At 40.8% G+C, this 24,700-nt stretch overlaps 1 pseudogene; it reads right to left on the bottom strand.

Annotated features, from left to right (window-relative positions):
* LOC134343795 (receptor-interacting serine/threonine-protein kinase 4-like) overlaps positions 1-6,721 on the bottom strand; it is a 39,985-nt pseudogene extending 33,264 nt beyond the window's left edge.
* Positions 6,722-24,700: the final 17,979 nt, after the last annotated feature.

Below are 24,700 nucleotides of genomic sequence, written 5' to 3'. Positions count from 1 at the left end.
AGGAAGAGTCTATTTAATGGATATCGTCCTATTTTTACTTCCCTAATCCTTATTTATTTTCCCATTAATACCTTTTAAATTGTCTCTGCACTTTATACTTGCTTTTACATAAGACTGATATTAACAGACCCATTCTGCCCAACGCCGGCCCCCTAGGCCTGAGTTGACATAGTAGTAGTAGTAGTAGTAGACCCATAATGAAAGGGAAGAGTATTAAGTCTAAACATCAAGGTTCTGCTCAAATATTGTACTTGCAATATAAAATGTAAGCAACGATACAAAACAAAATGACTTTAGTGTAAGAGTCATAACAATCTGATGCCACCAGATAAACTTCACATCGCTGTAACCTTTGATGCCCTTACTAATCAAGAAACTATCAACCTCTACTTTAAATATACTCAATGACTTTTCTTCCATTATGTGGCAATGAATTCCACAGATTCACCACCCTTTGGCGAAAGAAATTCTTCCTCATCCCTGTTCTAAAGGGTCAACTTTGCATTCTGATGCTGTGTCCTATGGTCCTAGACTTCCCTACTATGGGAAACATCAGCTCCACATCCGCTTCACATCCACTCCGTCCAGGCATTTCAATATGCTTTAGGTTTCAATGAGATTCCCTCTCATTCTTCTAAACTCCAGCAAGTACAGGCCAAGACCCAACAGATGTTCCTCATACACTAACCCTTTCATTCCCAGCATAATTCTCAAGAAACTCCTCTGGCCCTCTCCAATGCCTTTCATATACAGTATAAGGGGCCCAAAACTGCTCACAATACTCTAAGTGCATTCTAAACAATGCCTTATAAAGCCTCAGCATTACATTGTTGCTTTCATATTCTAGTATTCTTGAAATGAATGCTAAGATTGCATTTGGCTTCCTTACCACTGATTCAGCCTGCAAGTTAACCTTTAGGGAATCCTGCACGAGAACTTTCAAGTCCCTTTGCACTTCTGCTTTCTGAATTTGCATACTGTTTAGAAAATAGTGTACACCTTTATTCGTTCTACCAAAGTGCATAACCATACACTTCCCTACACTGCATTCGACCTACCACATTTTTGTCTATTCTCCTAAGTCCTTTTGCTTTTGCAGACTCTGTTTCCTCAAAACTACCTGCTCCCTCACCTATCTTCATATCACCCACAAACTTGGCCACAAAGCCATTAATTCTGTCATCCAAATCACTGATATATAAGGTGAAAAGAAGCAGTTCCAACATCAACCCTGCAGAACACCACTAGTCACCGCCAGCCAACCAGAAAAGGCCACCACTTGTTCCCACTCTTTGCCCCCTGCCAATCAGCCAATCTCAGAATCAGGTTTATTATCACCGACATGTATCATGAAATTTGTTAATTTAGCAGCAGCAGTTCAATGCAATATATAATATAGAAGAAGAAGGAAAAATAATAACAATAATTAAATAAATAAATAAATTTTATGTATATTGAATAGATTAAAAATTGTGCAAATAAACAGAATATATATTAAAAAAAGTGAGGTAGTGTTCACGGGTTCAATATCTATTTAGGAATCAGATGGCAGAGGGGAAGAAGCTGTTCCTGAATCGCTGAGTGTGTGCCTTCAGGCTTCTGTACCTCCTACCTGATGGTAACAGTGAGAAAGGGCATGCCCTTGGTGCTGGAGGTTCTTAATAATGGACGCTGCCTTTCTGAGACACCGCTCCTTGAAGATGTCCTAGGTACTTTGTAGGCTAGTACCCGAGATGGAGCCGACTAAATTTACAATCCTCTGCAGCTTCTTTTGGTTCTGTGCGGTAGAACCCCGCCCCCCCCCCCACCACCCCATACCAGACAATGATGCAGCCTGTCAGAATGCTCTCCATGGTAAATCTATAGAAGTTTTTGAGTGTTTTTGTTTACATACCAAATCTCTTCAAACTCCTATTGAAGTATAGTCGCTCTCTTGCCTTCTTTATAAGTGCATCAATATGTTGGGACCAGGTTAGGCCCTCAGAGATCTTGACACCCTAGAACTTGAAACTGTTCACTCTTTCCACTTCAGATCCCTCTATGAGGTTTGGTATGTGTTCCTTTGTCTTACTCTTCCTGAAGTCCACAATCAGCTCCTTCGTCTTTCGGATGTCGAGTGCAAGGTTGTTGCCGTTATACCACTCCACTAGTTGGCATATCTTCTCCCCATGCTAGTATCTTTCTGTCATACTATGGGCTCATATTTTGTTCAGCAGCCTCATGTGCAGTATCCCATCAAAGGTGTTAAGTTTTGTAACTCCAAAACATGAAGGTAATGAAAAAAATTAAGGAGCCAAAGGATAACTTGTGTACGTTCAACTTTACTTTAAGCAAGGCACACGTGTTTGATGTGGCACGTTTGATGTGTTTGATGTTTATGCACTTGTACATATAACCTACAATGCAGTTAACAAGGAATGCTTAATCCTTGCCATTCCCAACATTCTTTGATTCCAAAAGATCCCGCCAGGTTTACAAACTCGCTCTATGCACCATGTTGTCAAATAGAGAACTGTGTAAAAGTCTTAAGGCAAATATATATAGCTAGGTTGCCTATAAATATTATACAAACCCCATTTCCAGAAAAGTTGGGATATTTTCCAAAATGCAATAAAAACAAAAATCTGTGATATGTTAATTCACGTGAACCTTTATTTAACTGACAAAAGTACAAAGAAAAGATTTTCAATGGTTTTACTGACCAACTTAATTGTATGTTGTAAACATACACAAATTTAGAATTTGATGGCTGCAACATACTCAACAAAAGTTGGGACAGAGGCAAATTTACCATTGAGTTACATCACCTTTCCTTTTAACACTTTTTAATCATTTTGGAACTGAGGATACTAATTGTAGTAGATTTGCAATTGGAAATTTTGTCCATTCTTGCTTGATATAAGACTTCAGCTGCTCAACAGTCTGTGGTCTCCGTTGTCTGATACTCCTCTTCATGATGCGCCATACATTTTCAATAGGAGATAGATCTGGACTGGCAGCAGGCCAGTCAAGCACACACACTCTGTGTCTACAAAGCCACGCTGTTGTAGCCCGCGCAGAATGTGGTCTGGCATTGTCCTGCTGAAATAAGCATGGTCGTCCCGGGAAGAGACGTCGCCTTGATGGCAACATATGTCTCTCTAAAATCCTAATATACGCCTCAGAGTCAATGGTACCTTCACATACATGCAACTCACCCATGCCGTGGGCACTGATGCACCCCCATACCATCACAGATGCTGGCTTTTGCATCTTTCGCTGATAACAATCTGCATGGTCGTTTTCATCTTTGGCATGGAGAACTCGACGCCCGTTTTTTCCGAAAATTAGCTGAAATGTGGATTCATCTGACCACAGCACATGGTTCCACAGTCTTTCGTACCATCTGAGATGAGCTCAGACCCGGAGAACTCGCCGGCATTTCTGCATAGAGTTGATGTATGGCTTCCTCCTTGCATAATACAGTTTCAAGTTGCATTTCTGGATGCAGCGATGGACTGTGTTGAGTGACAATGGTTTTCCGAAGTACTCCCGAGCCCAGGTGGCTATAATTGTCACAGTAGCATGACGATTTCTTAGGCAGTGCCGCCTGAGGGCTCAAAGATCACGCACATTCAATAGTGGTTTCCAACCTTGCCCTTTACGCACTGAGATGTCTCTGAATTCTCTGAATCTTTTCACAATATTATGTACTGTAGATATTGAAAGACCTAAATTCTCTGCAATCTTGCATTGAGAAATGTTCCTTTTGAACTGACTAACAATTCTCTCACGAACTTTGGCACAAAGGGGTGAGCCACGACCCATCCTTGCTTGCAAAGACTGAGCCTTTGATGGATGCTATTTTTATACCCAGTCATGATACCTCACCTGCTACCAATTAGCCTGCTTAATGTGGAGTCTTCCAAACCAGTGTTACTTGAATATTCTGTGCACTTTTCAATCTTATTTTAACTCTGTCCCAACTTTTGTTGAGTGTGTTGCAGCCATCAAATTCTAAATTTGTGTATATTTACAAAATACAATTAAGTTGGTCAGTAAAACTATTGAAAATCTTTTCTTTGTACTTTTGTCAGTTTAATAAAGGTTCACGTGAATTAACATATCACAGATTGTTATTTTGGAAAATATCCCAACTTTTCTGGAAATGGGGCTTGTATATATATAATCTCAGGTTCTGGGGATTCCTCCATGGTGGTTGTAGAAGTTGACTCTGGGACTGCAGGAAGTGGTTCTGACAGCTCTGGAAACCTTTCTTCATGAACGTGTTGGTATCCCGAACAGTGCACGGCAAGCTTCACTGATCGGCGTGGATCATAATGTGTGAGTACAGTGTCTGACCATTTCCTTTACTTTTTAGAAAGCCACCTCACATTGCTTCGAATATTGCCATTTCTTTCTGATCTGTAGTAATAAGTTCAAGAGGTGGAACACCTTAAGCAGGTTTGACAGGAATCTTTAATACCTAACTGACAAATCCTAACAAGGACCACAACAGTGACACGTCCTTTGGCCTTAAGGCATCCACCAATACTTGAATTTTCTCAGCACACTTATGTAATCCTTGAGCATGAATGGTGTGACTACAATAAGTGGATGCTTGGTTTAAAAAAATTCACACTTGTTGCATTATGATCTGAGCCCACAATATTCCAATCTCTTTAATACTCTCTTGAGATTTTGAAGATATTCCTTGTCATCTTTACCAGTAAAATGATATCATTAATACTGAGTACCTGAGCAGCCTTGCAGCACCTGGTCCATAACTTTCTGCCAGGCTGCAGGTGCAGATGTTACTCCAAAAATAAGCCTATTATAGCAATAAAGCCCTTTCTGAGTGTTGATGGTGAGAAACACTGGACTTTTCTTCCATCTCCATCCGCTGGTAAGCCTCAGCTAAATCCACTTTGCTGGAGTGTTTGCCTCCCGAAAGTTTTGCAAAGATATCCTCTATCCTGGACATGGGGGTATTGATCTACTTTCACTACTGGGTTGATGGTGACCTTAAAATCACTACATTTCCTGATAAACTCATTCTTCTTGGCTATTGGGGTAACTGGTATTGCCCATAGACTCCACTCAGTCTTGGAAAGAATCCCTTCAGCCTCCATGCAATCTAGCTTACCAGCTACTTTATAAAGATGGTATAAGGAACCGAACAGTCTTTGTAAAACTTAGATGTGCCATTTTAATTTAACACTATTTCATCCTTGAGATGCTTTAGCTTTCCAATGCCATCCCTGAAAACTGCCTTGGCATCATCGGTACTTTTTTAAATTGCTTTTTGTTGACTCTTTTGCAGGATTGTGGCATACAAATGGTGAATGGATCTCCAAAGAACTTGTATTTGTCTCAGCCGCTGATGACCTCATAATGCTGGCCCTCCTGTTTTACCACATAAAAACCCAATGTTGGTTGTTATATTTCTTGCTACAATGACATAACCACCGGAGTTACCTTTTCTCCAGTATAAGTTCTTAGTTGGATATCTGCAGGTTTCAGTTCAGTATCTTTGAAATACCATTCAATCTCATTTTGTGGAATGACTGAAACAGCTGAGCCAGTGTCCAATTCCATTGTAATTAATTTGTCGTTCACTTCTGGTGTAAGCCATATTGTTTGTCTATTGTTAGGTTTTACAATGTAAATCCCAAGGCTACCCAGTCCTGTGTCACTCTTACCATTATCAAATTTTTCATCAACAGCATGCAAATTAGTGCTCTGTTTGAAACCATTTTATCTTTTTATCTTTTTATCTTTTTCTCTTCCCTGTGCATCCCATTTATTTTTGTCCATGTAGTTTTGTCTGCCTGACGTGCTCTTTGTATGTATCCTATTTTGTTGCCAAACACATTGGCTGAGGATTCAAAGTATGTACTTGCAAAAGAAACTTCCCTGCAAAAGAATAAGTGTATGATTCTCAATGGAGGAAATGATTGGTTCAAGATTTACCTTGTGTGAAAGCTGTTCGGTTTGAATGGAATTGATTTTGTCTTCTGTTAGGTTTACCTTCTCCCCTGGCAACCTGGTTTTCATTTATTTCACCACCCTCAGCAGTTTCTCCCTGAGGCTGGTTGCTATACTGTGGGTAGCGACCATAGCGACAATGAACAAAGTAAGGTGGGTAACGCTGTCTTCTGTAAGGAGGGCGATGTTGCTGATCTTGATCATCTTGGTTTTCTCTATCTGTTGCTGTCTCTGCTCCATCTCCTTTCTCTCTATCTTCAATGTTCTATTGGTAATTACATGGTGGACGACGGCGGTGAGGGTTGTAGCGACGATAACAATTTCTGTCCACGGTATATCGGCTTCCTTGGACTGGAACTCCTCCGGGACCAGTTACGTTTGCTGTGTCTGCACCCTTTTTGCCTTCCACTACGTCGAACTCCACAGTTTTACCGTCTCCAACCCTGCAGAGGTATTTCCATGGGCTATTCGTTTTTATAGCAGTCTGATGTACAAACACATCTTCCTTTGTATCATTCTTGTTGATGAATCCGTATCCATTTCGTACGTTGAACCACCTTACTGTTCCAAGAACCTTTGCTGCGATGACTTTCTTCTCCCCGGGGGATTTGGGTTTGTCTGGCTGTTGCCACTGCTGCTGTTTGGATTGCTGCTCCGTCTCGGCCTCGCTCATGGTGTTGACAGGCTGCGTGAGGTGGTTGTGGCTCGGGCTGGTCTGAGGTGGGGGCTCCTGCACTCTCTCTGCTTCTTTCTTCTCTCTAATATAATTCCTTCCCACTTTTTCGTCTCCAGTTGCAGAAAAGCTCTGCATTTCGTATTCTTTCCTTGTATTGTTAATCTAGTTTCTTCATCCTTTTCTGATACTCCTGCAAAGTGCCTTCCTGTAACTGCTGTAGCTGTCTTTTGAGAGATGTCAATTTCTCCTGGTACATCTGCTGTTTTACTTCCAGGTAGTCTTCATTATCCTGCTTATTGGCAATATCTGTCTCCCTTGCACCCTCTGTATCTTCATCTGAGTCATGGCCACGGATACTGCGTTCGTCCTCATTGTCGACGCTATCTAGCTCCTCCTCGTCATTGTAATAGTTGACAATGGGTGAGAGGAGAGCTGCAGACATCTTCCCTGCCGAGCTGCCCTCCTTTGTTGACACATCTAGTGCCTTGATGGTGTGCCAATCCAACTGGATTTTCCTGAGCCATTCATATCCCAGCAATGGTGGTCCTCCATTTTTCAGTACATAAAGGTTCAGTTGCTGTGTTTTACCTCCGTGGGTCACTGTCACTTTAATTTTGCCTTCGGGATGCACTTTCTGTCCTGTGTAAGTCTTCAGCAGTAGTTTAGTTCGTTTCAGAGGTAAGTGCGAAAACAGTCGTTTGTAGTCGCATACAGTGATCACTGTTAAGGCTGAGCCTGTGTCCAACTCCATTTTCAGTCTCACGCCTGCCACTTGTGGAGTGATCCATATTACTCTTCGATCATCTGCCTCTTCCACGCTGTGAAGTTGCAGACAAGACAATTCACTTTTGTCTGAGTCATTTTCATCAGATTTGCTTTCTTTCATTTTGTGCACATTGTTGTATTTTCCTTTCTGGGGTTTCTTGTTTCTCTGTATTATGCCCTTTTCCTGCTGTTTACTAGCTTTGCATACTCTGCCAGTGTGGCCCTGTTTGCCACAATTTCAGCATTCTTTATCTTTAACCCATCAGGGTCATGTGACCTGTTCCCACAACGGTAACATTTCTTTCCTTCATTTCTGCGCAGTGACATTTTATTCGAAAAATATTCCAGAGATTTTTGTTGTATCTCTGAAGCACCTCGTGCGGCTATTTCTAATGATATTGAGATATTTAGCGCTTTCTCGAATGTAAGGTCTTTTTCACACAGGAGCTTCTGCGTGGTTTCACAGTGCATGCCACACACTAACCTATCCCTCAATGCGTCTGATAGACCAGATCCAAATTGACAATGTTCTGATAATTTGCACTATTCAGCACAATATTCAGAAATGCTTTCATCTTTGCTCTGATTCTGTTTATGGAATTTAAATCTTTCAGCAATAACCAGCGGTTTGGGTTTAAATGTTGTTGGAGAGTGTCTACTATTTGCTTGAACGTTTTGTCAACTGGCTTTTCAGGGGCTAACAAGCTCCATAGCAGGCCGTATGTTTTCGCGCCCATTACACTAAGGCTACGTCCACACTAGACCAGATAATTTTGAAAACGCTGGTTTCGAGTAAAAACAACAGGTGTCCACACTAGGCATTTTTCAAAATATCTCTGTCCTCATTAAAACGTATATTTGAGTGAATCTACTCCTACTGGGCACACGCAGACACATCTACAGAAAACAAGCGAAGAGGAAACAGTGTAATATTTACGTTTCCGCGGCGGTGTTGTGCTATTTCCATTGTTCAAAAACTACAGTACCAACAACAACAGCGAAAGAAAGGTTTCAACAATGTCTTCGAGGAATACAAAGAAAACCTCCGCTGGAAAAAGCAGACCGGACTTCTTTGTTTAGACAGACAATGAAGTCGAGCTGTTCCGGTGAGTTACAAATAACTACAAAGTCAGCAAAGCAGTGGAGAACATGGAGATGTTTAACTCCAAACAAGCTATTAACATAGATAATAAAGTAAACAACACATGCATGAAGCCGTCCTCTACCCAAGATCAACAAGGAGTGCCGCCAGACCTGCGCAGTATTTCTGACATTAATATTTTTAAAGATAGACTCAATCAAATCAATTTAGGGGATCTAGTCAAAAAAGCTCACTTTACAATTTAACTCTCACGCCATTCACATCGACTGCGTGTTATAACAGCCGTCCAGCAGTGCTTGCGCAGTACCAAGCAGAAGCAGAAAAAGCATTGTTGTTTGGTGTTGTCATAACAGCATTTTTAAATATTTCCATTTACCCCATCCACACTACAACGCGCAACAATCGTTTTCAAATTTACACACTCTGGCGAGTGTTTTAGAAAAGCTCCATTTTCGGGGAATGAAAATGACGTTTCAATGTGGACGGAGGGTCAAAACAAAGAGAAAAAGCTTTGTTTTCAAAATTATCCGGCATAGTGAAGACGTAGCCTAAGTAAAACGCTGGCTTTCTTTTCTTCATTAACGTCGTTAGCATCACAATATAACTCTAATCTTTCAAAATAAGTTGCCCAGTCTTCAATGCCACTATCAAATGCTGTAATGGCTCCAATTAACACCATCCTTGTTATGTTAATTTATCCTTGTAATGTGAATTTAGCCCCAGTCCCTTGTTAATTTAAACCCAGTCCCTTGTTTTCTTTTTGACTCACGTGACCTTTTTTTTGCTAGCGTCACGAGCGAACTCTAGCTAGATGCGTGTGTTACTCCTTTTTTTTTATCTCCCTTCTGAGGCGGCAGACCCTCAGCCCTGGAGTTCAGCGCCGGCTGTGGTCTCGCCTGGACACGCCGTGGCTCCTACTATGTCTTTCAGTCTCCCGACATTCCCAACTCCGGCTGAACTCTTGCTTCTTTTCAGACTCGCGGCCTTACTCTGCCTCTTCTGAGTGCCGTTATCAATTAAAACACAGCATTCTGATACGATGCAGGTTCATTGACCTTGTCGCCAATTTGTTGTGTATGTGGCCGGGTTACACATCAAAACTATAAATAAGAATGCTAGAGACTGAAGCTAAGTTAACAGGGGCTTTTTACTTACGGAACCCGAACCAAACGCATATATACAGATCAATACGCACCTAATAGTGCATGCTCAATACGATGTATTGGTACAACATAAAGTAGTCTTATATTATACAGTAGGTTATATGGTACAGTTCCAGTATAATCATTTTGTCTTTGGCATTGCATCAGCTCCAGCAATTTGGCAAAGAGCAATGGAATGTGATCTCGATGACATCATTGTAACTGGCAAGAGTGATGCAGAGCACCTCCAGGACTTTAGTAAAGTGCTTACCCCAGGCTGAGTGAGAATGGTCTTCTCCGGTTTCTCCATGCTGCAATTCTAATTTCATTGACAAGTGCAAATGTAGTCCTTGCAGAAGAATAATGTTCGTTTGGTATCAAATCTATTGAATCTTTTTTGTTGACAAAATGTAGCAGCTACTTGAACAAACCAACACCGCTCAGAGACTAAGCAAGGGGTGGGGTGGTTTGATCCTGTATTACATGCCTTCCAATCCAGTCCAATAACAGGGTTCCAAAGTCAAAGAATCATTCAACCTTTTGTTAAGAATCGAGCAAAACAAACAATCTTGAAGCCATAAAAACTAATGAAACTAAAACTAGCAATATAGCAAAATAAACATACTTAAGCTTTCTTCAATGTAATTACACATAATTAAGTGGTCAACAAAAAGATGATATCACCCCCAGCTCACTCCCTTAGCTCTAGATTGACCCTAAAGACAAAGCATGAACCTATAACTGAACTCTTCACTTCAACCACACCTCAGCCCATGTGACTAACTACCATAATAAATGTGCAACACAAAATACAATGCAGATAGGAAACAGAAACATGGATCCTACATTAATACTGGACTCCAAAATCTTCCCAACCACAGAAGTCAGCCTTATAATTTCCTGACTTTTGCCCCTTCCCCTTCTTAAAGAGTGGAGTGACTTCAACAATTGAAAAGAATCAATAAATACCTCATGAAGCAATGATTGTCCATGCTTGTCCATGGTGTCAACTTTAGCTCCTTTTTGTATTAACTTTTGTACCACATTGAGGTTTACCTAAAATACAATAAATATTCTTTCTTCACATATCAGTCCAAATTTTTAAAACGAGACTTTTAAAAAAGGAACTGACTTGTGTTTATTACATAAAATAAATCTATTAAGATCTTTAATAAAAAAGTGAGGAGACTACTTGACATTTTTATAGCCAAAACGATATGTTAAATCCCCTGCTGTATCAGTAACTTCAGCTATTATTTTAGGAGCTTGAATAACCTTGGGTTACACACAAAGTTTATGAATCAATCTATATTCACTTTGTTCTCCAATCCCACTCAGAATAAAAAGAAAATGTAATTGGTCTTGGTACTTCTGAATTAACATATGAAAAATAAACTTGAGTTCATAGACTGTTCAATTTTAAGAGGTCACTTTAATATTTTCTAAGGTTTTGAAGGAGAAAATAATATTGAACTCTTTATCTTGATCAAAACATAAGCTATACACACAAGTGTGGGTGCCCAAAGATGTTGACAGCATTAAATGTAGCGAACAAAGATAGTCAGATATGACATCATGGTAGTTAGTTTCCACTGAAGAATGGGAGTTTTGGGGGCCAAATCTGAGGGCGAGACAGGATTCATTTGGGTTGGGCTGCAGGTACTTAAAGGAGTATGGATCAATGGCATGAAAATTAGCGGGGCTAGCCAGGCATTCAAGTGAGAGTCCAAAGACATCAGCAACAGGGTGGGACAAGGGGTACTTAGAGGGAGCAGAATAGGTTAGGAACAGAACACTGAGAAACAAACTTCAAGCAGGAGGTACTGCTATGAGGTAATCTTTCTGACTCCACAGAAGGCAAGCTTATATTTTTTTCCTGATGGTGAAACAAGATTCAGCTTTTTATTTTGTCTACTTCAGAATGAATAGCCAATGATGCTTGTAGGCTTAGTGAAAATTATGACATTTGAAGTTACTATGCAACCTCACCTGCAATACATGGGGGAACTAGTTTGGAGTTCTGGACATGAACAATGTGTATCAAAGGCCCTATTTTATATCAAATCTAATTTGTAGCACATAATGGACATTAAAGTGAAGGAGCTCCAATCCAAATGCTTTTTAGCTGTGCTAACTTTACAGCTATTTGTACAAATAGCTTTACGTCTGTATGAGGAGTGGCGTGCCACACAGTCTCTCGTTCCGCGCCTTGTAAGGCATGAAAATGCCGGATGCTGGCCTCTCAGGCCTGAGTCGATGTCATCATCATATTTGTACAAAATACTCAAAAAAAACTTCTCTCTGGTATGACATCATAAAATTCTCTTCCAAAGAGATTGTGGCATTTTTTGTCATATCTTACCAGCAAGTTCTCTCTTAGCTGTGAGTACTTATGACCTTTTCTTACTGGAAGATAGGCGTATGTGTCCAATTGGTTGTTTCTTGTTTGGCTTTCTATCAGTCCAGCAGGACATTTAGCTGTGATGTTATACTTTCCACAAAGCACAATATCGCAATGAAATGTCTCAGGCTCTTTGCTGACAGAGCCCTTTGACTATCAGTTGCTGAAACATCATGGAAATGAACCAGCAAACTCTTCACCTACAAGATATCCATGTTTTGTGAAAATTTGCATGAGTAAATACTGTTTCTGATGGAATAATAATTGAATTACATATGTGCATTGTCTTATATTTTAGACTGTGGATGTACGTGGGTACAAGGATCTGAATGTTATTTCAGTCATGATCTTTAAACTGAACGTATCAAAATCCAGCTCCAAAGGTGCTAGCATTCTACTAACCTTCTCCAACTCTCCCAATCTCCAGCACCCCCTAACTTGATGTTTCTCTAGTCTTTCCGAGCTAAGTCTTTAATATCCAGCCTCTTCCTAGCCTTCTCCAACTCTGATAAAAATACCCTACAGTGAAATTCAGCACCAATGCCAACTACCTATAGATCTAAAACACTGTATTGTGTATGTCTTTGCTGATCAGCAAGGGGGAAGGGTATTCCCAGAGTTACAACATCAGCAAACTTGAGTGATTTTCCTGTCATCAGTCCAGTTCCATGAATCAGAATCAGTGCCTGTGAATTACACAAAGAGTTTGTGTCAATCTAGCGATTTTAAAGAAAGTCAAATAAAAGCAACCATATTTAAACTTTACCAGCAAATATACAAATACAGTATCTACCTGTCTGTATTAAACATGTGGCTTTGCTCGTTGTAAAACACTTGAGTCTCAGGTTATATTATCATGTGTTACAATGTCATACCAATACCTCCATGTATTGTCTATTACAAATGCCTGCTTTTTAATCATACCGTTAGTTCTGGACGATTTGATTTTGAAATAGAAATAAAATGTTTAATCAAAATTTCACTCAGAAGATGTACTGAATCCACGGTTTCAGAAAACTTCTCAACATCAATATCGAAATCATCGCCAGTGAAGTTTATCCATTCTAAACCTACAAAGGCCAGAGACGGATGTCTAGAATCTGTCACAAAAAAAATGTTAATCAGTTTAGTACAAACCTCGGATGACAGTAAACAACACAACATTACTCACATTTATCTGCATAACTGAGTGGATGATCAAACCTGATCTTTTTACTTTAATCATTTTTCCAATAGTTATTATACAGTCCACAGGCTCAGTTACAGAGACCAAGTGTAATGTAACCAATTGTGCCAAGAATATATAAATAGGAGGAAAAGCAAGTTGTGATGAAGACAAAGAATTTTCAAAGGACCCAGATAGGTTAAGTGACTTAATAAAAAAAATTGGCAAATACATTGGAATGTAAGATTTCAAATAATCTGTTGGAGGAACTCAGCAGATTCAGCAGTATCTGTGGGAGGAAAAGGATTACTGTCATGTTGCGATAAAACTCTGCATCAGGACTTAGGTTAAAGACTTTGTTAGAAAAATAAAAAAGCTGAATATTATTTAAATAGATATGGTCCAGCTAAATCAATTATATAGAGGGATCTATGTTAGAATATAACTACAAAAGTGCAGCATACCCTTAATTAAGAAATTAAATAGAATGTAGCCTGTTTTACAAGTTACTAATTAGACCTTACCTCAAATTATTGCATGGAATTTTGATATCCTTATTTAAGGAGGGAATGAACCTGCACCTGAAACAATTCAAAGAAGGTTCACTAGATTGATGAAGGGGGTTGTCTTCTGAGGAAACACTGAACAACTTGAGCCTATGCTTATTAGAATTTAGAGGAATGAGGCAGGTGCAGCACTAAGGTGGTGCTAGCTGGGGCTATAGCCCCAGCAGAAATTGCAATAGCACCACCATAGCACCACCAAGAAATTAACTGCAGCTGCTTTGCTTTCTCTGTATAGTTTTGAATACAGCTTGTTTCTCCAGTTGATCTAGTGAAACAGCGCCCCCAATTACCATAGCACCCACACAGCAATAAAGTTATAAACTCTGTCAGATCCACTCTACACTTCTGCTTACTCCTTCATTGTCAATGTTTTGCTGTTGCTGTCCTCAGATCAGTTAAGCTGATCTAAGATCACTTAAGGTGGTGATGTCACTCACTCTCACTCACGCGAGAGACTGACAGTATACATCCAGGCGCAGATTCATGGTCTCGCGGGACTAAAGAATGCCACACGCGCACGTTGTGCTTTTACAAGCGAGCGTGGGCCTGGAACGTGCGTTATTTTGGCCGGCATGAAAAATGGATCGATTTTTAGTCAGAAAACGACCTCATCCAGAGGAATCAGTGGTGTCTCACCCTGAGCCTGTCTTAGTTGAAAGTGACCTGCAGAAAGAAGTAAGTGGGGATGAGGACGACAGCAGTTCATCGAAGGAGTGTGAGGGCGAAATAGAAGAACAAGAAATGGAGCGGGATTTGGAAGAGAACGTGGATGAAGCTGCTCTTAGTGCTAGTGGGAGTACTGTTAGCGATGTTAGCCAGCAGCCTGAGGAAGGACCCCATCGGCCAGCATTGAAAAAGTACCCTTCGCAACAGTTTGGCAATCAGCAAAGGAGTATTTGTCGCTGGTTTGACCTGTACTCCTGGCTGGAATATTCAATCACAAAAGATGCTACATTCTGCTTCGCATGCAGGCATTTCCTGTGTGGAGGACATGGGTTCCATTCTGAGTCTACCTTCACTGTCACCGGTTACCGCAACTGGCGGAAAGCTACAACAGCTTTCAAAACCCACCATGTAAGTGCAGCTCATAAGTTTGCTATGGAGGCATGGGCCGAATTCTGATTGAGAAAACAAGACGGTTCAAGATTGGGAAATATGCTTGATAAAGGACATGCAAAGATTGTCCAAGAAAATCGTGAGTATATGAGAGCAGTGGTTGAGTCTCTAAGCTATACTGCGTGCCAAGGCATTGCCCAGTGAGGACACCAGGAGAATGATGGATCTGGCAATAGGGGAAACTTTGTTGAGTTGCTCAGTGTAATTGGGAAGTTTGATAAGACTGTAGCTAAAAAAATAGAGGACAATCCTGGAAATGCAAAAAACACCCATCACGATATCCAAAATGAAATTATAGGTATTATGGCAGATATGGTCAGACGTCAAATAAGTGCAGAAATCAAAGGAGGCTGGATATTTTGCCATCATGGTGGATGGAAGTAAAGACTTGAGTAAAAAGGAGCAAATATCAGTGGTGGTGCAGTATTTGAATAACAAAACAGTGCTTGAAGAATTCTTGCCCTTCACTCCAGCAGAAGGGTTGAACGCAGAGTCGGTTCTTAAAAGCATTGAACAGACACTCGCCCAGTGTGTTATTGATAAGAACGTGTGTATAGGTCAGTGTTATGACGGGGCAGCAGTGATGTCCGGGTGCAATAACAGGGTACAAGAGAGGTTCAGGAAAGAGGTCCCGCAGGCACTATATACACGCTGCCATGCTTACAGACTTAACCTTGTTTCCGTGGATGTTGTGAGCAATGTACCACAAGCAGGTGGGTGAATTTTTTGAAACTGTGCAGCTGCTTTACAACTTCTTTTCAAACTCTGTTGCCCATGATCTTTTCATGAAGAAACGGAGAGAACCGGAATCAACTGCACAGCCCATGGAGTTGAAGAAATTGTCAGATACACGCTGGGCTTGGCAGTATACAGCTTTGTGAGCTATAAGGAAATCACTCCCTGCCATTCTAGCTACACTACAGGATATTATGGGTCAACCAAATGCAAGGAGGAAAACGGAGGCCAGAGCTGTAAATGGACTGATTGACAAGCAGTTTGCTTTACTTCTCACTCTGTTTGAGGATTTATTCCGAGTCACCAAGTTCATGTCAGACCAGCTACAATCTCCCAGTTTGGAGCTTTCATCCGCTGTGGACTTGGCTCAGTCTGTTATCGATGCACTCTCAGCAAAATGGGGAGAGGAATCATGGAGTGAAATTCAGGCAAGAGCTAGGGACCTGTGCGTCAGGGCCAGAATACAGAGCAGGCCACATGAAAGGAGATAGGCCCAGCCACCCCGCCGCCTACATAATTTTGTTGTTGAGGCCCAAACTGAACGCACACCTGTCACATCCTCTGATGACCTTCGCAACCACTGTTTCTACCAGTTATAGAGAGACTTCTGACTGAAATGAAAACGCGGTTCTCAATTGAGACGGGGGTGTTCTGACTGGAGACTCAGCATTGAGTCCCAAACACAAGTTCTTCCTAGACAAGAATTGTCTTTGGCCAATGGCCCAATACTATCACTCCAAAGTGAAGCTAACTGTAGAGCTACATCAGGTTCGGCGTCTGCTGGAAACAAAACAAAAGCAAAGACAGACAGTGAATGACACAGTGGAATGTCTAGCTCTAATGAGACCCTACCGCAATGCATTTATAGATTTATACAAACTAACCTGCATATCACTGACTCTGCCTGTTACATCTGCCTCAGGCAAATGGAGTTTCCCTTGCCTCAGACGCCTCAAAAACTACTTAAGGAATAGCAGTGGCGATGCTCGGAACAGCAACTTGACCCTGTTGGCAATAAACAGCTGGAGGACCAAAGCACTTGACATCCAGAAAATCATTGATGCTTTCGCAACCAATCACAACAACAGATGGATTGAGCTTCTCTGAAAACATTAATGGTGAGTGCAGTTGATTTTTTAAAAATTTGGGCCAAGATTAATGCTGATTATTATTATTATTTTGTGGTGGATACCCCATAGTCCTTATGTTTCCTGCAAATCCTAAAATATTATATTTACTGCTATTAAGCCTACTGGTTTTGCTTAGACTTGCAAGCGGTGATTTTGTTGATTTTTGTTTTAAATTCAATAGCCGAATTAATTGAGGTATTGCATGGTCAGAGTACGATTTGTCCAACTCCTGGTAAAGCCTTGCATCTGTTGTTTGCCTTATTTGACTTTAATAACGGTGTATCTTTTGGCATAGCTGTCTATGTAATGCGAATAGCAGTGGGTTCATTTTGTGTTTTTCAGTTGAAAAGCACGCATTTGACGCTGATTGCAGGATGGGTGCATGATTCACATTGTCTGCTGTTGCTTGGATGCTCTGTTTGTTTTTTTTGTTTATGCTCTGTGGAGCTCAGGTTGTCCGAGATGCTGTTGACACTGTAACAGTTCACTTCTATATTAGACCACACAGTGCACAACCCCTCAGCACCATCACTGAATCATTCAGTCCCTCCGTAGCACCAGCAAGAAAAATCTCTGGCACCGCCACTGGAATGAGGTTATTTAATTGAAATATAAGATTTAAAGGGAATTCACAGGTTACATACTGAAAGGATATTTCACTTTGTAGAAGAATCTGGAACTACTAGACTCTTTTGTTTATCTTGTTAAGTAAATTATGCATAAAGTAGGTTAATTTAAATTTATGTTAACTTATATTGTTGTGTTTGTAATGTACTGTGCTGCTGCACAAAGCTAATTTTCATGCATTCGTACCCTGGGTAGGTATGCCTGACAATAACTGAATTTGAAAGCTTTAGGATAAAGCTCTTTTCCCCACTTAAAGCAGAAATAAGGAAGAATTTCTTCTCTTAACGTTCTGGAATTCTCTAGGTCAGAAAGCTGTGGAGATGGAGTGATTGAGTATATATAAGGCTGAGAAAGAAAGGTCTAAATAGGAGTAAAAAAACAACTTCACTGACACTGACATAGCGATTTACAGCAATTCCCTTCCATTTAACTGAATTGGGAAACATCAAGCCCAGCGCAGTGCAACTCGCTGCCTTAAATTATGCCACTTACAATTCTTTTAAAAAATGGCTCTGATCTGCTTCAGGTAAAAGACTGAAAGTAATATTGAAGTCTTAATCCTCAGAAAAGATCTACATCGTCTCTACATGCTTAAGAACAAACAACATAATTGAACTATTCTGGTGACTTTGTTGCCCCAGATATTTTGCTGCTTCCTTTGTTAACTGGAGACAGGTCTGACAATTGTAACTATAGAAGGGTCCCCCGATGTTTGCCACAGGAAGAAAGTAATGGCCAGGGTTCTTCTCACCTGTTTCCTCCTAGTGGTTGACAGCATTTGCTCACAGTATGAATGCCATCCATCTGGACATACACTCATGTAGCCACTTCATTAGGTACATCCGTACACCTGCTCGTTAATGTAAATATCTAATCAGCCAATCATGTGGCAGCAACTCAGTGCATAAAAGCAGGCAGACACGGTCAAGAAGTTCAGTTGATGTTCAAGCCAAACATCCAAATGGGGAAGAAATGTGATCTAAGTGATTGTTGGTGTCAGACAGGTTTGTCTGAGTATCTCAGAAACTGCTGATCTTCTGGCATTTTCATGCACAACAGTCTCTAGAGTTTAGAGAGAATAATGTGAAAAACAAAAGACATCCAGTGAGCAGCAGTTCTGTGGGTGAAAGCATCATGTTAATGAGAGATTTCAGAGGAGACTGACCAGACCAGTTCAAACTGACAAGAAGGCAGCAGAAACTCAAATAAACACATGTTACAACAGTGGTGTGCAGAAGAGCATCTCTAAACCCAAATGATACCGAACCTTGAAGTGGATAGGCTAGACGACAAACATAGCCTCGGTGATCATTTTATTAGGTACAGAAGCTACCTAATAAAGTAGCCACTGAGTGTATAGTACATATGATTTTCAATACAACTCCTCCAAGAAAATAGCATGATCTACATCAACTACTATCTTTCTTCTGGCTTTCTTAAACCTCACTAAAGCCTTTAACTCCATTAATACAGACATAGAAATCAGAGTGCATCTTATGTTTGCTCCATGACAGTGTGCAAGTTGTAATACTTAAGCAATAGTTCTCAGTGAACACAGAATCAGAATCTAGTTTATTATCATTGACATATCATTGAATTTGTGGTTTTGTGGTAGCAGTACAGTGCAAAAGTAAATAGGGTTTTGATCTTGTATGGCTATACAATACTTAATTTGAGTACTGTTATTGGTTATTTTCCATTTTTTATACTGTTCTTGGATATTTGCCTGAACAGGATTTAATATTTGTACTACTGTAAAAAGCAATAAATGGACATCTTGAAAATAAATAAATAAATAAATGTTGCCAAAGAGGAATAGCAGGGTAATGCTCATGGATTCATCAACTGTACAGAAATCTGATGGCAGAGGGGAAGAAACTGTTTCTAAATATTATGTGTGGGTGTTCATGCACCTGTACCTCCTCACTGAAGGTAGTGAAGAGAAGAGAGCATGTCTTAGTTGGTGATGGTCCTCAGTGGCTGAGTCTGCAATCCTCTGCAGCCTCTTTTGATCCTTCACATTGTAGCCTCCACTTCAGGCAGTGATGCAACTCATTAGAATGCTCTCAGCTGTAAGTGTTAGAGCCTTTGGAGACGTAGCAAATCTCCTCAAATGCTGCTGGCAATTCTTCACAATTGCATCAATGTGTTGGGCCCAGGATAGATCCTCCAATATGTAGATGCCCAAGAGCTAGAGTCAAATAAGGCCGCCAACACTTCTTTCTTTTTTTTCGTCAAGCCATATTACTTCACCTTCAATAAACTTCCAGTGGAAATAGAACTAGTCTTCAACAACTAAACAAGAAATAAGGAAAGGGAAGATAGAGTATGGAAGTAATTTAGCACAAAATATAAAAAAGATAGCAAAAGTTTTTATAAATAAATAAAGCGGAAGAGGGTGGCTAAAATCAACGTAGGTCCCTTGGAAGACGAGAAGGGGAAATTGATATTGGATGATAAGGAAATGGCTGAGGCATTGAACGACTATTTTGTGTCGGTCTTCACTGTGGAGGACATGTCTAATGTGCCAAAGAATGATGTTATGGACGAAATGGGAGGTGAGGACCTTGATAAAATCATTGTCACTAAAGAATAATGATGAGAAAACTAGAGGGCCTGAAGGTAGATAAGTCTCCTGGTCCTGATGGGATGCTTCCCAGAGTGCTGAGGGAATTGGCAGAGGTTATAGTAGACACGTTGGTAATCATTTACCAAAATTCTCTAGACTCTGGGCAGATCCCGGCGGATTGGAAGACAGCAAATATCACCCACCTTTTTAAAAAAGATGTAAGCAAAAGACGGGCAACTATAGGCCAGTTAGCTTAACATCTGTAGTGGGGAAAATGTTTGAAGCTGTCATTAAAGAAGAAATAGCGAAACATTTAGAAAGGAGTAGTTCTATTAGACAGACACAGCATGAATTCAGAAAGGGCACGTCCTGTTTGACAAACTTACTGGAGTTCTTTGAGGACATAATGAGTGCAGTGGATAGAAGGGAACAGGTGGATGTCGTATACTTGGATTTCCAGAAGGCGTTCGATAAGGTGCCGCACAAGAGACTTATAAATAAGATACGGATTCATGGAGTCGGAGGAAATGTATTGGCATGGATGTGGATTGGTTAACCGATAGAAGGCAGAGAGTTGATATAAATGGGTGTTTCTCCGGTTGGCAGTAAGTGGTGAGTGGGGTGCTGCAGGGGTCGGTGCTGGGCCCACAGCTGTTTACCATTTACATTGATGATTTGGAAGAGGGGACTGAGTGTAGCGTAGCAAAATAAGCTGATGACACTAAACTGAGCGGAAAAGCAAATTGTACAGAGGATGTGGAAAGTCTGCAGAGGGATATAGATAGGTTAATTAAGTGGACCAAGGTCTGGCAGATGGAATACAACGTTGGTAAATGCAAGATCATCCACTTTAGAAGGAATAATAGAAGAGCAGATTATTATTTAAATGGTGAAAGGTTGCAGCATGCTGTTGTGCAGAGGGACTTGGGAGTGCTTGTGTATGAATCACAAAAAGTTAGCTTGCAGGTACAACAGGTTATTAAGAAGGCAAACGGAATGTTGGCCTTCATTGCTAGAGGGATTGAATTCAAGAGCAGGGAGGTCATGCTGCAACTATACAGGGTACTGGTGTGGCCACACCTGGAGTACTGTGTGCAGTTCTGGTCTCCATATTTGAGGAAGGATATTCTGGCTTTGGAGGCAGTGTAGAGGAGGTTCACCAGGTTGATTCCAGGGATGAAGGGGTTAACCTATGAGGAGAGATTGAGTCACCTGGGACTATACTCTCTGGAGTTCAGAAGAATGAGAGGGGATCTTATAGAAACATACAAAATTTTGAAAGGGATAGATTAGATAGAAGTAGCAAAGTTGTTTCCATTGGTAGGTGAGACTAGAACTAGGGGACATTGCCTCAAGATTCAGGGGAGAAGATTTAGGACGGAGATGAGGAGAAACTGTTTTTCCCAGAGAGTGGTGAATCTGTAGAATTCTCTGCCCAGGGAAGCAGTTGAGGCTCCTTCACTAAATATATTTAAGATACAGTTAGAAAGATTGTTACATAGTAGGGGAATTAAGGATTATGGGGAAAAGGCAGGTAGATGGAGCTGAGTTTATGGACAGATTGAATCTTACTGAATGGCGGGGCAGGCTCGATGGGCCAGATAGCCTACTCCTGCTCCTATTTCTTATGTTCTTATGTTCAAAACTAATGAGAACCTGTTCATCCTGTGGCAATTACACTCTAGTACCAAAGTTATCCAAACCTTTAGTGTTTGATCTGCAGTCTGCAGATAATACATGTGCTTGCTCATACTCAGAGGACAAGCTCCAAAACAAATCACTCACCAAAGATTGCCAGAATAGCCTTACACTCAATAGTAGCAATTACAAGGCCCCCACCAGCCTGCTCCAAATGCACTATATCGCACTTCAGTAATAAATATTTACAACAAGATCTTGGAAAACATGGACCGCTTCCTCTAAGGAAGGCATCAACAATGAAACTCAGTACCATCTTCATAGCCACTGAATGACTATGGAATAGAAGTAGTTGAAAGTCAAGATCTCAGACCTGGCACGAAGCTCCTAGTTTACAATGCAGCAGTGTCCCCTGCCTTTCTACATGCTTCTGAGAACATTACTACCTATAGAAGGTATTTGAAACACGGGCAAGATACCACTATTGGTGTACACAATATCCTCCAACTTTCAGAAGAAGGATAAGTCAACTACGTTTCCTAGATTAACATCCAAAGAACTGTCTATTATGTTGGGCTGGCCAATTAATCTCATGCCTGACAGAAAATCCCTGAACTAGGGACTCTTTTCTGAGCTATACCATACGGGGTTACTCGGCAAACAGAGAAAAAAAGATTCAAAATGCTCAAAGCTTCTTTGAATAAGCGGAACATATAAATGACTCTGGCCCATGACAACGGAAATTGGAGGAGGAGCATTCAAAATGGTTGAGACCCTTGAGACTACTAGCAGCCGAATGAAGCCCTGCTTAATCATCAGGAAAGGAGAGTCACTAGTTAATCACTTTTTCCACTCTCAGCCACGTTCTGGCCCATCTATGGAAAAGCTGCCGTTCACACTTTGGCCTCATTAGCATCTCAGAAACCACAAAACTGAACTGGAAGCAAAGCATGCTTGATTCTGAGGGACTGTTTATAGTATACACAATCATTCAGATCTCCAATAATAAGTGTCCATTGAAATTACTGATTCAAGCCATTACATTCAGCTGTAGTAAACATCAACGATTAGGGACCCGAGTCACCCAACCACAAACTGTTCCAGCTGCTACCATCCAGGAAACGGTACTGCAGCATAAAAGCCAGGACCAACAGGCTTCGGGACAGGTTCTTCCACCAGGCCATCAGACTGATTAATTCACTGATACAATTGTATTTCTATGCCATACTGACTGTCCTGTTGTACATACTATTTATTACAAATTACTATAAATTGCATATTGCACATTCAGACGGAGACATAATGTAAAGATTTTTACTTCATGTATGAGAAGGATGTAACAAATAAAGTCAATTCAATTCAATTGTCAATGATTTTTTGTGGAAGCTAAACCATTATCAGGATTTTACCTACCATCTTTATCATCCGTTCGCATCCTTTGCGTGCTTTCGTATTGATCTTGTTCAGTTTGTATAGATTTAACTTTTGCTCCAGATTTTTTCTAAAAGCAATATAGAAAACTTTGTCAACCATTTCCATGTGATTTTGTGAAACTAATTTGATTGCACCCTGATAGAAAACATCCAGATCTACTGTATGTCAGTATCAGTAAGTGGTTGTGTTTTTTTTTTACTGTTGTACAATTGTACACCTTAACTAATATACCTGTCATAGTTTACAAGGGAACCAGATTAACTTCTGGGATGAAAATAATAGGAAGGTCCAAGCAACGCAATCATTCACCTGATTTAACTTATTCCCACATTAAACAATTTCTCCTTCAACTGTACTCACATTCCTTAGATCAAAGGATAGCTATGGACACTCCCATAATTCTAAATTATGCCTATTTTTTGTGTGGGATAAATGGAACTGTCTTTGTAGAAATCATTCTTGGCCCATTTCTCAACTGATTTTCTGGTACATTGGCAAACTGCATCGGTGTTGCTACTGTATTCATTTAGAGTTCAACAATTTAGTTATGTTTGCAACCATTTTCCATAATGCACTCACCATCAAATGGTGAGTCTGCTTTCTTTTCAGTAGATAGGCTAGCCACAAACATCCATTAAAGCCTACAGGTTCCTTCATCTATCTTGAACATACTTCTTCTGCCCTGCTCCCTCTAAGGACTCCTTTCCCTTCTCCCAGTTTCTCCAACTCTGTCAACAGGCTGAGTCAAACACAGGCGGAGGTTTTATGTAAGAAAGAAAATTTGTGGTAAGTTTTTTTTTACTGTTAGTACGTAGCTAGTAGAATGGATTTGGAGTCATAGTATGTTCCAGATGTTGTGTCAGATGTGGAAAATTTGGGAGACTTCAGTTTCCCCCGATAACAAACATCTGCACAGTGCATCAAACTGCAGCTCCATAGAGACTATGTTAAGGTACCGAAACTGCAGCTTGATGACCTTCTGCTCATATGGGAGAATGAGAGGTGCTACGGGGAGGTAGTCACCGCTTAGTTGCAGAAGGCAGGTCCCTGGATGACTGTCAGGAGAGGGAAAGGGAATAGGCAGCCAGTGCAGAGTACCCCTGTGGCTGTTCCCCTCAATAATAAGTACACCGCTTTGGGTACTGTAGGGGGAGGGAGGGATGACCTACCGGGGGAAGCCAGAGTGACCAGGTGTCTGGAATTGAGTCTGGCTCTGTGGCTCAGAAGGGAAGGGAAGAGAAGGGGAGTGCAGTGGTGATAGGAGATTCCATAATTAGAGGGGCAGAAAGCAGGTTTTGTGGATGTGAAAGAGACACCCAGATGGTATGTTGCCTCCCAGGTGCCAGGGTCAGGGATGTCTCAGATTGCATCCACAGCATTCTGAAGGGGGAGGATGAACAGCTGGAAGTTGTGGTACATATTGGTACTAATGATGTAGGTAGGAAAAGGTAGGAGGCCCTGAAGAGAGCCTATCGGCAGTTAGGCAGAAAACTGAAAAGCAGAACCTCCAGGGTAGTAATCATTGAATTGCTGCCTGAAACTGAGGGGACCAATATCCTTGTGGGCAGGTTTGCTAGAGCTGTTGAGGAGGGTTTAAACTAATTTGTTAGGGGGATGGGAACCAGGGTGAAATGACAGAGGATGGACCAGTTAGTATACAAGTAGAA

The sequence above is a fragment of the Mobula hypostoma genome, chromosome 1, assembly GCF_963921235.1.
Source record: "Mobula hypostoma chromosome 1, sMobHyp1.1, whole genome shotgun sequence".
NCBI lineage: Eukaryota > Metazoa > Chordata > Chondrichthyes > Myliobatiformes > Myliobatidae > Mobula > Mobula hypostoma.
Note: the sequence above shows the minus strand (reverse complement) of the source record. Positions and strands in the feature narration are given on the sequence as shown.